This window comes from Dama dama, chromosome 8 (assembly GCF_033118175.1).
Source record: "Dama dama isolate Ldn47 chromosome 8, ASM3311817v1, whole genome shotgun sequence".
Classification (NCBI taxonomy): domain Eukaryota; kingdom Metazoa; phylum Chordata; class Mammalia; order Artiodactyla; family Cervidae; genus Dama; species Dama dama.
This window is the reverse complement of record NC_083688.1, coordinates 16692828-16704368: the sequence shown is the minus strand read 5'-3', so window position 1 is coordinate 16704368 and position 11541 is coordinate 16692828.

The following is an 11541-nucleotide window of genomic DNA, read 5'->3' as shown; positions in this document are numbered from 1 at the left end:
TGTGCATCACTAGCAGCCTGGACCAGTAAGGAAACAGCTTTAGATAGAAACCAATAACCTTGCTTTATTTTCTTCTAGCTTACCACCAAAAGAAATCATGGCATTGTTCTACCTGTTTATTGCTGCGTCTCTCCTACCAAAACATAATATAATCCCCTGAAGCACTAAGGGGCTTCATCCCCAGAGCCTAGCCCAGGGCTGGGCACAGCTTAGGGCCTCAGAGTGCTGGTTGGATAAAGGACGTTTACTGAACGTCTCCTTTGCTCAGGACGTGCTGTGCCAAGGCACGGACACCAGCTCAGCTATGTCAGCAATTTACAATTTCTGAGCATCTCCACTCTCTGGCCCTAGATCCTTCATTCCTCTCTCCCTGGGAGCTAGATTCTCCCTTCCCTGAGGACAGGAGCTGTTTTCCATCTCTCTCCTAGACAGCTGAGTGTCCCAGGGCACAGACTGATACCCTTTCATTCCCTGGAGGAATATGAACTGAATCAATGAGGAGACGCTTGGGGACTCTTGGGAAGGAAGGGACCAGGACACACAGGAGGGCATGGGTGGCTGATACCTTGGTTCAGCTCTTCCACAGTTGAAGCAGTTCGGGGGCTCTGTAGAGAAAAAGGCGCAGGGGTGTGCTTTGGAAACAGAGTTTCAGTTTTGTATCCAGCTCTTCCTGCACCCCTGGCACTGGAGGATCCCCAGGGCCGCTGGCCCAAAGGAGGTAATGTTGCTATTTCTTCCCTAATGCTGCGATCCCTGGCCATCTGGAACCTTAGCTCCGCAGCGCCACCTGGGGGTCAGCATCATGCAGCCCGCGTCATGAATTCCTATCCTGGCCAGGGCCTGAGTAAGTGAAGATAATGTTCTATCTCAAGGAACTTGGCTCTGGGGGGAATCCAGGAATCCACCGTGCACACGTCTTTCTTACACAAAACAGAACTCTAGTAAGTTCTCCTTTTTATTTAAAAATTAAAATGCATTTATCATTTAAAAAAAAGTAAACAACGAAAACTCCCCCAAGTGGCACTGCCAGATAAAATACAGAACTTCCCATTAATTTAGGATTTCAGATAAACAACAAATAATTGCATGAACATGCTTGTTCTAAAAACAAATATTTGCCATTTATCTAAAACTTAAATTTCGTTGGATGTTTTGTATTTTTTATTTGCTAAATCTGGCAACTCTATACCATAACCCAGTTAACACTCAGGGTAACATGTTGAAGTGTATTTATACACTTTTTAAATCCCAATATGTGCATTTTTTAACCCAAAAAGGGGAAAGAGGCTCATAAGGTAGACTGTTTTGCAACGTAATGTCTCCATTTAACAACATTCCGTGAACATCTTTGCATGGCATTGAGTGTTCTTTTATAGTCTAGTTTTCCATGCAGATGTAATGTAAGACTCTTTGACATCTGGCATTGATTATTCCTTTTTTTTTTTCCAGGCGCTAAGTGCCCTGATCCTCCCTAGTTTCCGGTACTTCACCACGGGCTCCCTTTCTGCTCTCTGCTGGCCATTTGTAGCAGGTACCAGTCTGAATTCTACACATTAATATACTAGCCGCTCAGTCATGTCCGACTATTTGCGACCCCGTGGGCTATAGCCCATCAGGCTCCTATGGAGCCTGGAAATCTCCAGGCAAGAATACTGGAGTGAGTTGCCATGCCCTCCTCCAGGGGATCTTCCAGACCCAGGGATCAAACACAGGTCTCTTGCATTGTCAGCGGACTCTTTAACACCTGAGCCATCAGCTTAAGCAGGGCTGAATTCTTCAGCACAAATAAGTAAGTGCTGCCCTCAGAGAACACGGACCTGGCTCAGGAACTGGACTGTGGGGTCTAATCCCTTTCCTATAGCTCCTCACTCAGCAGCTCCATGGCCACGGATGTGGCCTGTAACTGCAGGGCAGTGACCTCCTGGGTTGCAAGATGGGGTTGGTGATTATGCTAGGTTATTGCGAAGACAGGTCTTACTCTCCCACCCTGGCAGATGGCAATCTCCCAATGGGTAAGAAGCTTCCCTATCTATCCCAGTCACCACTGTATCCTTGTAGAATTTGCTCGATGCTTGCGTATCACAGACATTCACAAAATACACATGGACCAAATGACCGAAAGATGGATGCTTCTGCATGGGAGGAAAGGATGTGACCGTCCACTTTGGGAAGATGATGCAGTGCTGCTGTGCTGTGCTTAGTCCGTCAGTCGTGTCCGACTCTTTTCGACCCCACGGACTGTAGCCCGCTGGGATCCTCTGTCCATGGGGGCTCTCCCGGCAAGAATACTGGAGTGGGTTGCCATGCCCTCCTCCAGGAGATCTTCCCAACCCTGGGATCGAACCCAGGTTCCCTGCATTGCCGGGAGATCCTTTACCATCTGAGCCACCAGGGAAGCCCAAGAATACTGCGGTGCTGCTAGGATCTGTTAAAGAATAAACTGAATCATATTAAAATTTTTTAAGAGTTTATTTGAGCAAAAACTGATTCAAATCGGGCAGCACCATACTAGAAATGATTAGGAGGGCCTAGCCCAAAGGAGCCAAGGGAAGATCACATGTACAGAGAAAGCGTGGAAGCAAAGAAAGGAAATCATTTGATTGACTGTCAGTTAGAGGCAACTTGGTGTTTGTGATTGGCTATCCTCAGCATTTGGATTTCATGGCCCTGGGGCACTTACAGGCTTAGATTTGTTTGCTTCCAAAGGCATCACAGCATCAGAGTCACATCCGTCTGCTGTCTCCTTGTTTAGTTAATTTAACAGATCTGACCTGCATTCTAACCACAGGCTCCAGAGCAGCCAGATTAGCCTCTGGGCTTTACCCCACCAGCAGCACAGCGCCGGCACTTCTTGCTCAGGTGACTGAGTCATCAGTGATGGGAGCTCCTTCTGCAGCAGAAAAGGTAAGTCTCTCCACCCTCTGGGAGACCGGGTGGGATGGGGAAGAGGGTGGGCCTTGGGTCTGAAGACCAGACTTAAGTCTGTGCTCTGCCAGATTCTGGCTATACAATCTTGTATCGATTTCTTATTGCTGCAAATTACCACACACTTAGCAGCTTAAAACAACATGAATTTGTTATCTTAAAATGCTGTAGTTTGGAAGTCTGAAGCAGAACTGTTTTCCTTTCTGAAAGATGGAGGGGAAAATCCATTTCTGGCTTTTCCTTTTGGTCCAAGGGCTTCCCTGGTGGTTCAGCAGTAAAGAATCCACCTGCCAGTGAAGGAGATGCGGTTCACTCCCTGGGTCAGAAAGATCCCCTAGAGAAGGAAATGGCAACCTACTGCAGTATTCTTGCCTGGGAAATGCCATGGACAAAGGAGCCTGGTGGGCTACAGTCCATGGTGTCTCAAAAGAGCTGGACATGACTTAGTGACTAAACAAAACCAATGGTTAAGACTCTGTGCTTCCAAGGTAAAGGGTGCAGGTTTGATCCTTGGTCCGGGAACTAAGACCTTGTGGGGTGTGGCCAAATAAACAAACAAAAAACAGAAAGACCCCTTGTCTCTTCTACCACCTAAGATCCAGGTAGCAGGTACCAAATCCTGGACTTCTTAGCCTCCAGAACTGCAAGAAATAAATGTCTGTTCTCCGCCAGCCAGTATGTGGTATCTTGTTATAGCAACCTAAGCTGGCTAAGACACTTTCCTTCCCTTTTAAATAGCTTCTAAAGGCTGCCTCTGTTCCTTGGCTCATGGCCCCTCTCCTCCATACTTAAAGCCAGCACTCTGACACTCTTCTGCAGTTATATCTCCCTGTGACTCACCCCTCCTGTCTCCCTATTGAGGACCTTGTGGTTATATTAGGGCTTCCCAAGTGGCTTAGCAGTAAATAATCCACCTGCAATGCAGGAGCTGCAGGAGACACGGGATCTATCCCTAAGTCAGGAAGATTCCTTGGAGAAGGAAATAGCAACCCTCTCCAGTATTCTTGCCTGGAGAATCTCATGGAAGTAGGAGCCTGGCAGGCTACGGTCCATAGGGTCACAAAGAGTCAGACATGACTGCAGAGACTTACCATGCACACAGTGGCTATACTGGGCCTGCCTGGAATAATCCAGGATAATGTCCCTATTTTAAGATCAAGGATTGTGTTTAGTCACTCAGTCATTTCCAACTCTTTGTGACCTCATGAACTGTAGCCCACCAGGCTGCTCTGTCCATGGGTTTTTTCAGACTAGAATATTGGAGTGAGTTGCCATTTCCTCCTCCAGGGGATGTTTCTGACCCATGGATCGAACCCACATCTCTTGTGTCTCCTGCATTGCAGGCAGATTCTTTACCCACTGAACATCAGGGAAGCCATTCTGTTGTTCCAAAAAGGCATATCCCAAAGTTGGGTTCAACGAACAAAACACCCCCTCCAGTCATGCCAACCCAGCACCTAGTACAGGATGTGGTACAAAACAGGTAAGCACTCAACAGCAATGGCTGAATAAATGGAATTAGAATCAGGACCTCAAGGCAGAGTTTAGGGGTTAAGCAAGTATCCTTATAAGATTCTTGAACGAGGCAATCTGACACCGGTACTGAGGATTCCAACTGGTAAAGAAAGGAAAGAGTCACTTTAAGCATCAGAGACAAGAAGAAGAGCCAGCAAAGGGCAGTCCAGAAACCACTAGACCCTTTCAGGGGCTGGAAAGAACTGGCTGCTTGAAGTAGAGGCAGAAGACCAAGGTGGAAGAGCTGGTTAGGCCCAGAGCATTCATATTTAATTCACTGAACAATAATATATCGCTGATTAGGTTTTTGAGTTGTGACTCAGTCAGGATTTGCTCAAGACCAAGTTACTCCAGAGAAGATGGAGTGAGGTAAGGAACCAGCAGCAGGGAAAACCAGACACCAAATGAAAGATGGTTAACCGCGGTTGGGGCATTGTTAAGCACGGAAAAGAGGGTGGATCATCCTACAGGATGATCCTCAGGGAACTTTGGCCAGAAAAGGGCCAGGGTTGTCTACTCTGGGCTTCAAATCTGAAAAGAGATGTGTATTCCAAAAAGAAAAGGAGTTTGAAGAAAGTCTTTTTGTTTTTTTGTTTGTTTGTTTGTTTTAGTCTTTTTGTTTTAATGGGGAGACAAATTTAGTGACAGACTAAGTTTGAGATACAAATATTTCTAGGGAGTGGCTAGACAAGACCTAAAAGTCAAAACAAATTAGATCAGGAAAGGATTTGGGACAGTTTGTTCCATCCAGAGAGGGTGGCAGAGACCATTGAGGCCCCAAGAGCTGATCAACTTGAAAGCTGACAGCCGACTAAGTGACAACTCAGACCCTCATGCAAGTAACAACTCAGACCCTTTCACCCTGAAGTGCCCCCAGAGAGAATTTTCATCTAAGAGTTTGTTCCTTACTGGAACATCTTTTTTCACCCTAAATCTCTGGAACCACAAATCCACCCTCGAAACGCAAAGCAAAAGTGGAGGAAGGAATCTTTCCATCTTGAAGAAGAGTGTCATGTCCACAAGCTCTGGCTTCGCGCACCATGTCCCCAGACCCCCGCATCGCCTCCTGCCCCCTCCCCAAATCACCTCGGGTTTCCTCGAACAGGCAGACCCTGCCCCAAAGTGGGGTTCAGCCGGCAGGTGGCCATGACAGCCCCTCCCAAAAGCAGGCCCCATACCCCAAGATTAAGGATTAACACTCACAATTCCATCTGAAACCTTAATTCACTTTCACCAAGTAAGCTGACATATTCACAGGTTGCATGGATTAAGACATTGGCACCTTTGGGGGGCCATTATCCTGCTTACAGTAGACCTTGAATAATTATATAATCTCCAAGAGTCTGTTTCCTTATGAAGAAGAGTTCCTACAATGGTTGGAGCAGGGATTAGAGAGAGTGATCACATTAGTCATCTAATTACTGGGGAACAAATGACCCTAAAATTTAGCATCATAATGCATTATCATCTACCTTTGCTGAGGATCAGAAATTAGTGAGCAGTTTAGCTGAGCAGTCTAGAGGAGGGGGGGGTCTTCCATTAGCATGAAGTCAAGGTATCACCCCAGGCACCAAACATATGAAATATTGGCCAGGATTGAAAGCTTCCAAGATGGCTCCCTCAGCAGCTGTGAGCAGGAGGCCTCAGTTCCTTGCATGTGGGTCCCCCCAAAGGGCTGCCCCAGTGTCCTCACGACGTGGCAGCTGGTTCCCCCCAGAGAGAGTGATCCAAGAAGGCAAAACAGCGGCCACAGTGTCTATTTTTCAACCTGCGTACTGGGCTTGTGCTCAGTCGCTTGAGTCATGTCCGACTCTTTGCGACCCTATGAACCGTGGTCCGCTGGGCTCCTCTGTCCATGAAATTCTCCAGGCAAGAATACTGGAGTGATAGCTCTCCCCTTCTCCAAGGGATCTTCCCAAACTAGGGATCGAACGCTCAGGTCTCCTGCATTGGGCAGGTGAGTTCTTTACTACTGGCGCCACCTAGGAAGCCCACTTTTTAACCTAGCCACCTACCTATACTACCTAATTAAATAATTTTTCAATATAATAAAGTACTGAATAATAACATTACTCAGTTTGGTCTAGTTCAAAAGTTTCCAAGCATTATCAGCAGCATTCTTCCCTCAAATGAAATTTTATAGGAAATCCCGATATGACAACTAGATATAACAGCAAGTGACCCAAAGGGATAGGAGTCCCAGGAATGGGACTCCATTTCTGTGCCTCTCACTCCTCAGTTTGCAAACCTCTGGATTCAATCTTTTACCTAAGCAAGAACTTCCTGATTCTCCAAAGCTAGAAATAAGAGCTTTGATGAGATCTGAAATGGTAACACAGCTCTTCTTCCCTCCTCCTGGAGTCTTTTCCTCCTAATGTCCCTTAATGATGACATACTTGTGCTAAGTCGCTTGAGTTGTGTCTGACTCTTTGAGAGCCCATGGACTGTAGCCCACCAGGCTCCTCTGTCAATGGGATTCTCCAGGAAAGAATACTGGCGTGGGTTGTCATTTCCTTCTCCAGGGATCTTCCTGACCCAAGGATCGAACCTGCATCTCTGAGGTCTCCAGCACTGACAGGCAGCTTCTTTACCTGGGAAGCCCTTTATGATGACATTTTATTTTATAATTTCCTTAGCCAGAAAGTTGCCCACCTTTCAAAGGAGGGATTAGTCATTTGGTTCAAACAGGAATTTCCAACTTTTTCCTCACTGAGGCCTGAGAACTGCGCATCCAGAATGCTTTGCAACCCGAGAGCCTAAACAAGTGGGTTTTAGGTGCTCTACGTGCTCCGGTCTCCCCCACCCCCTCCCTCTCCACCATCCTCCCCAGTCAGCATTACAGAGGGTCAGTATGATTCCAGAAGCCAGTATGACAGAGGGTCAGCCCCACCTCTTGGCCTCAGGATGCTGGTGTATTCACTGTGTCCTGGCAGCCACCTATAACTTATAACCATTTAAACCTGGATTTAAATTCCAGACCTGCACTCACTAGCTGATTGAATATGGACAAGTTGTCTAACCTTCTGAACCTCAGTTTCTGCATCTGTAACTTGGAGATGGTGCCCTCTCCATTGCTGGGTTGCAATAAAGATCACATGTGTGAAGCACTCAGCACATAGAAGGATCTCAATTAAGGGGGAAATTATTATTAGACACAAAGGAGGATCTATTAAATGTTCCTCAATATCTGCTCATGCCTTCTTCCCTTTTGTAACAGACATGCCAAAGGATTAACTGGGTGCCTGCCTGCCTGCAATGCAGGAGACCCAGGTTTGATCCCTGGATCAGGAAGATCCCCTGAAAGAGGGGATAGCTACCTACTCCAGCAATCTTGCCTGGGAAATCCCATGGACAGGGGAGCCTGGTGGGCTACAGTCCATGGGGTCACAAAGTTGACATGACTGAGCGACTAACACTTTCACTTTGGCCACCCAAGCAGAGGTCACATATCTCAGCCTCCCCTGCAGCCAATGTGGTCACATGGCTAGTTCCGGTCAGTGGCCTGTGAGTAGACTGGTGCCTTCGACCTTCACCTGGTCCCCCAGAGCCTCCTGGCCTGGGGCTCCTAGAAGCTTTCAGCAGGATGCCAGCTCAAAGTTTTCTCGTTTTTGATTTTTATATTTTTCAAAATAATTTTAAGCAACCTGGTAAAGTCCATTTTCTTAAAGAAATTAATAAATGGAAAAAAGTATCCCCACCAGAACTCCCAGTCACTGAAGTTGTTCTGGGCAGCTCTGTCCTCACTCCCCAGGGCTCTCTTTGCTCCTGATGTGCTGGGCAGATAAGGCGTTTTATGCTTTTTGTTTTGTTTTCTGGAAGATCTTTCCTGGCACTTTGACAGACCGCTGGTGCCCTGTGAGATCACAGAAAATATATAGATTGGTCTCTGCACCTGATTCCTGGCACAGAGCTCATGTTCATTTCAGTCGCTCAGTCATGTCCGACTCTTTGTGACCCCATGAACCGCAGCATGCCAGGCCTCTCTGTCCATCACCAACTCCCGGAGTCCACCCAAACCCATGTCCATTGAGTCAGTGATGCCATCCAACTATCTTATCCTCTGTCGTCCCCTTCTCCTCCTGCCCTCAATCTTTCCCAGCATCGGGGTCTTTTCCAATGAGTCAGCTCTTCACATCAGGTGGCCAAAGTATTGGAGTTTCAGCTTCAGCATCAGTCCTTCCAATGAACACCAAGGACTGATCTCCTTTAGGATGAACTGGTTGGCTCTCCTTGCAGTCCAAGGGACTCTCAAGAGTCTTCTCCAACACCACAATTCAAAAGCATCAATTCTTCGGTGTTCAGCTTTCTTTATAGTCCAACTCTCACATTCATACATGACTGCTGGAAAAACCATAGCCTTGACTAGATGGACCTTTGTTGACAAAGTAATGTCTCTGCTTTTTAATATGCTATCTAGGTTGGTCATAACTTTTCTTCCAAGGAGTAAGCGTCTTTTAATTTCATGGCTGCAGTCACCATCTGCAGTGATTTTGGAGCCCAGAAAAATAAAGTCTGACACTGTTTCCACTGTTTCCCCATCTATTTTCCATGAATTGATGGGACTGGGTGCCATGATCTTAGTTTTCTGAATGTTGAGTTTTAAGCCACTTTTTCACTCTCCTCTTTCACTTTCATCAAGAGGCTCTTTTGTTCTTCTTCACTTTCTGCCATAAGAGTGGTGCCATCTGCATATCCAAGGTTATTGATATTTCTCCCGGCAATTTTGATTCCAATTTGTGCTTCCTCCAGCCCAGCGTTTCTCATGATGTACTCTGTATATAAGTTAAATAAGCAAGGTGACAATATACAGCCTTGACGTACTCCTTTTCCTACTTGGAACTAGTCTGTTGTTCCATGTCCAGTTCTAACTGTTGCTTCCTCACCTGCATACAGGTTTCTCAAGAGACAGGTCAGGTGGTCTGGTATTCCCATCTCTTGAAGAATTTTCCACAGTTTATTGTGATCCACACAGTCAAAGGCTTTGGTATAGTCAATAAAGCAGAAATAGATGTTTTTTCTGGAACTCTCTTGCTTTTTTGATGATCCAGCAGATGTTGGCAATTTGATCTCTGGTTCCTCTGCCTTTTCTAAAACCAGCTTGAACATCTGAAAGTTCACGGTTCACATATTGCTGAAGCCTGGCTTGGAGAATTTTGAGCATTACTTTACTAGCATGTGAGATGAGTGCAATTGTGTGGTAGTTTGAGCATTCTTTGACATTGCCTTTCTTGGGGATTGGGATGAAAACTGACCTTTTCCAATCCTGTGGCCACTGCTGAGTTTTCCAAATTTGCTGGCATATTGAGTGCAGCACTTTCACAGCATCATCTTTCAGGATTTGAAATAGCTCAACTGGAATTCCATCACCTCTACTAGCTTTGTTCATAGTGATGCTTCCTAAGGCCCACTTGACTTCACATTCCAGGATGTCTGGCTCTAGGTGAGTGATCACACCATCATGATTATCTGGGTCTTGAAGATCTTTTTCGTACAGTTCTGTGTATTCTTGCCACCTCTTCTTAATATCTCTGCTTCTGTTAGGTCCATACCATTTCTGTCCTTTATTGAGCCCATCTTTGCATGGAATGTTCCCTTGGTATCTCTAATTTTCTTGGAGAGATCTCTAGTCTTTCCCATTCTGTTGTTTTCCTCTATTTCTTTGCATTGATCGCTGAGGAAGGCTTTCTTATCTCTCCTTGCTATTTTTTGGAACTCTGCATTCAGATGGGAATATCTTTCCTTTTCTCCTTTGCTTTTCACTTCTCTTCTTTTCACAGCTATTTGTAAGGCCTCCTCAGACAGCCATTTTGCTTTTTTGCATTTCTTTTCTATGGGGATGGTCTTGATTCCTGTCTCCTGTACAATGTCATGAACTTCCGTCCATAGTTCATCAGGCACTCTATCAGATCTAGTCCCTTAAATCTATTTCTCACTTCCACTGTATAATCATAAGGGATTTGATTTAGGTCATACCTGAATGGTCTAGTGGTTTTCTCCACTTTCTTCAATTTCAGTCTGAATCTGACAATAAGAAGTTCATGATCTGAGCCACAGTCAGCTCCTGATCTTGTTTTTGCTGACTGTATAGAGCTTCTCCATCTTTGGCTGCAAAGAATGTAATCAATCTGATTTCGGTGTTGACCATCTGGTGATGTCCATGTGTAGAGTCTTCTCTTGTGTTGTTGGAAGAGGGTGTTTGCTATGACCAGTGCGTTCTCTTGGCAGAACTCTCTTAGCCTTTGCCCTGCTTCATTCTGTACTCCAAGGCCAAATTTGCCTGTTACTCCAGATGTTTCTTGACTTCCTACGTTTGCATTCCAGTCCCCTATAATGAAAAGGAATGTTTTTTGGGTTAGTTCTAAAAGGTCTTGTAGTTCTTCATAGAACTGTTCAGCTTCAGCTTCTTCAGCGTTACTGGTCAGGGCATAGACTTGGATTACCGTGATATTGAATGGTTTGCCTTGGAAATGAACAGAGATCATTCTGCCGTTTTTGAGATTGCAACCAAGTACTGCATTTTGGACTCTTTTGTTGACTATGATGGCTACTCCATTTCTTCTAAGGGATTCCTGCCCACAGTAGTAGATATAATGGTCATCTGAGTTAAATTCACCCATTCCAGTCCATCTTAGTTCCCTGATTCCTAGAATGTCGATGTTCACTCTTGTCATCTCCTGTTTGACCACTTCCAATTTGCCTTGATTCATGGACCTAACATTCCAGGTTCCTATGCAATATTGCTCTTTATAGCATCAGACCTTGCTTCTATCACCAGTCCCATCCACAACTGGGTGTTGTTTATGCTTTGGCTCCATCCCTTCATTCTGGTCCACTGGAGAAGGGAATGGCAAACCGCTTCAGTATTCTTGCCTTGAGAACCCCATGAACAGTATGAAAAGGCAAAAAGAGAGGACACTAAAAGATGAACTCCCCAGGTTGGTAGGTGCCCAATATGCTATTGGAGATCAGGGGAGAAATAACTCCAGAAAGAATGAAGGGATGGAGCCAAAGCAAAAACAGAGCTCCTGAACCCCTTGTAATTTTCTAAGTGCTAAGAACACAAGGAGCATCTTTTGTTCCAATAGTTGATCTTTGACCTTA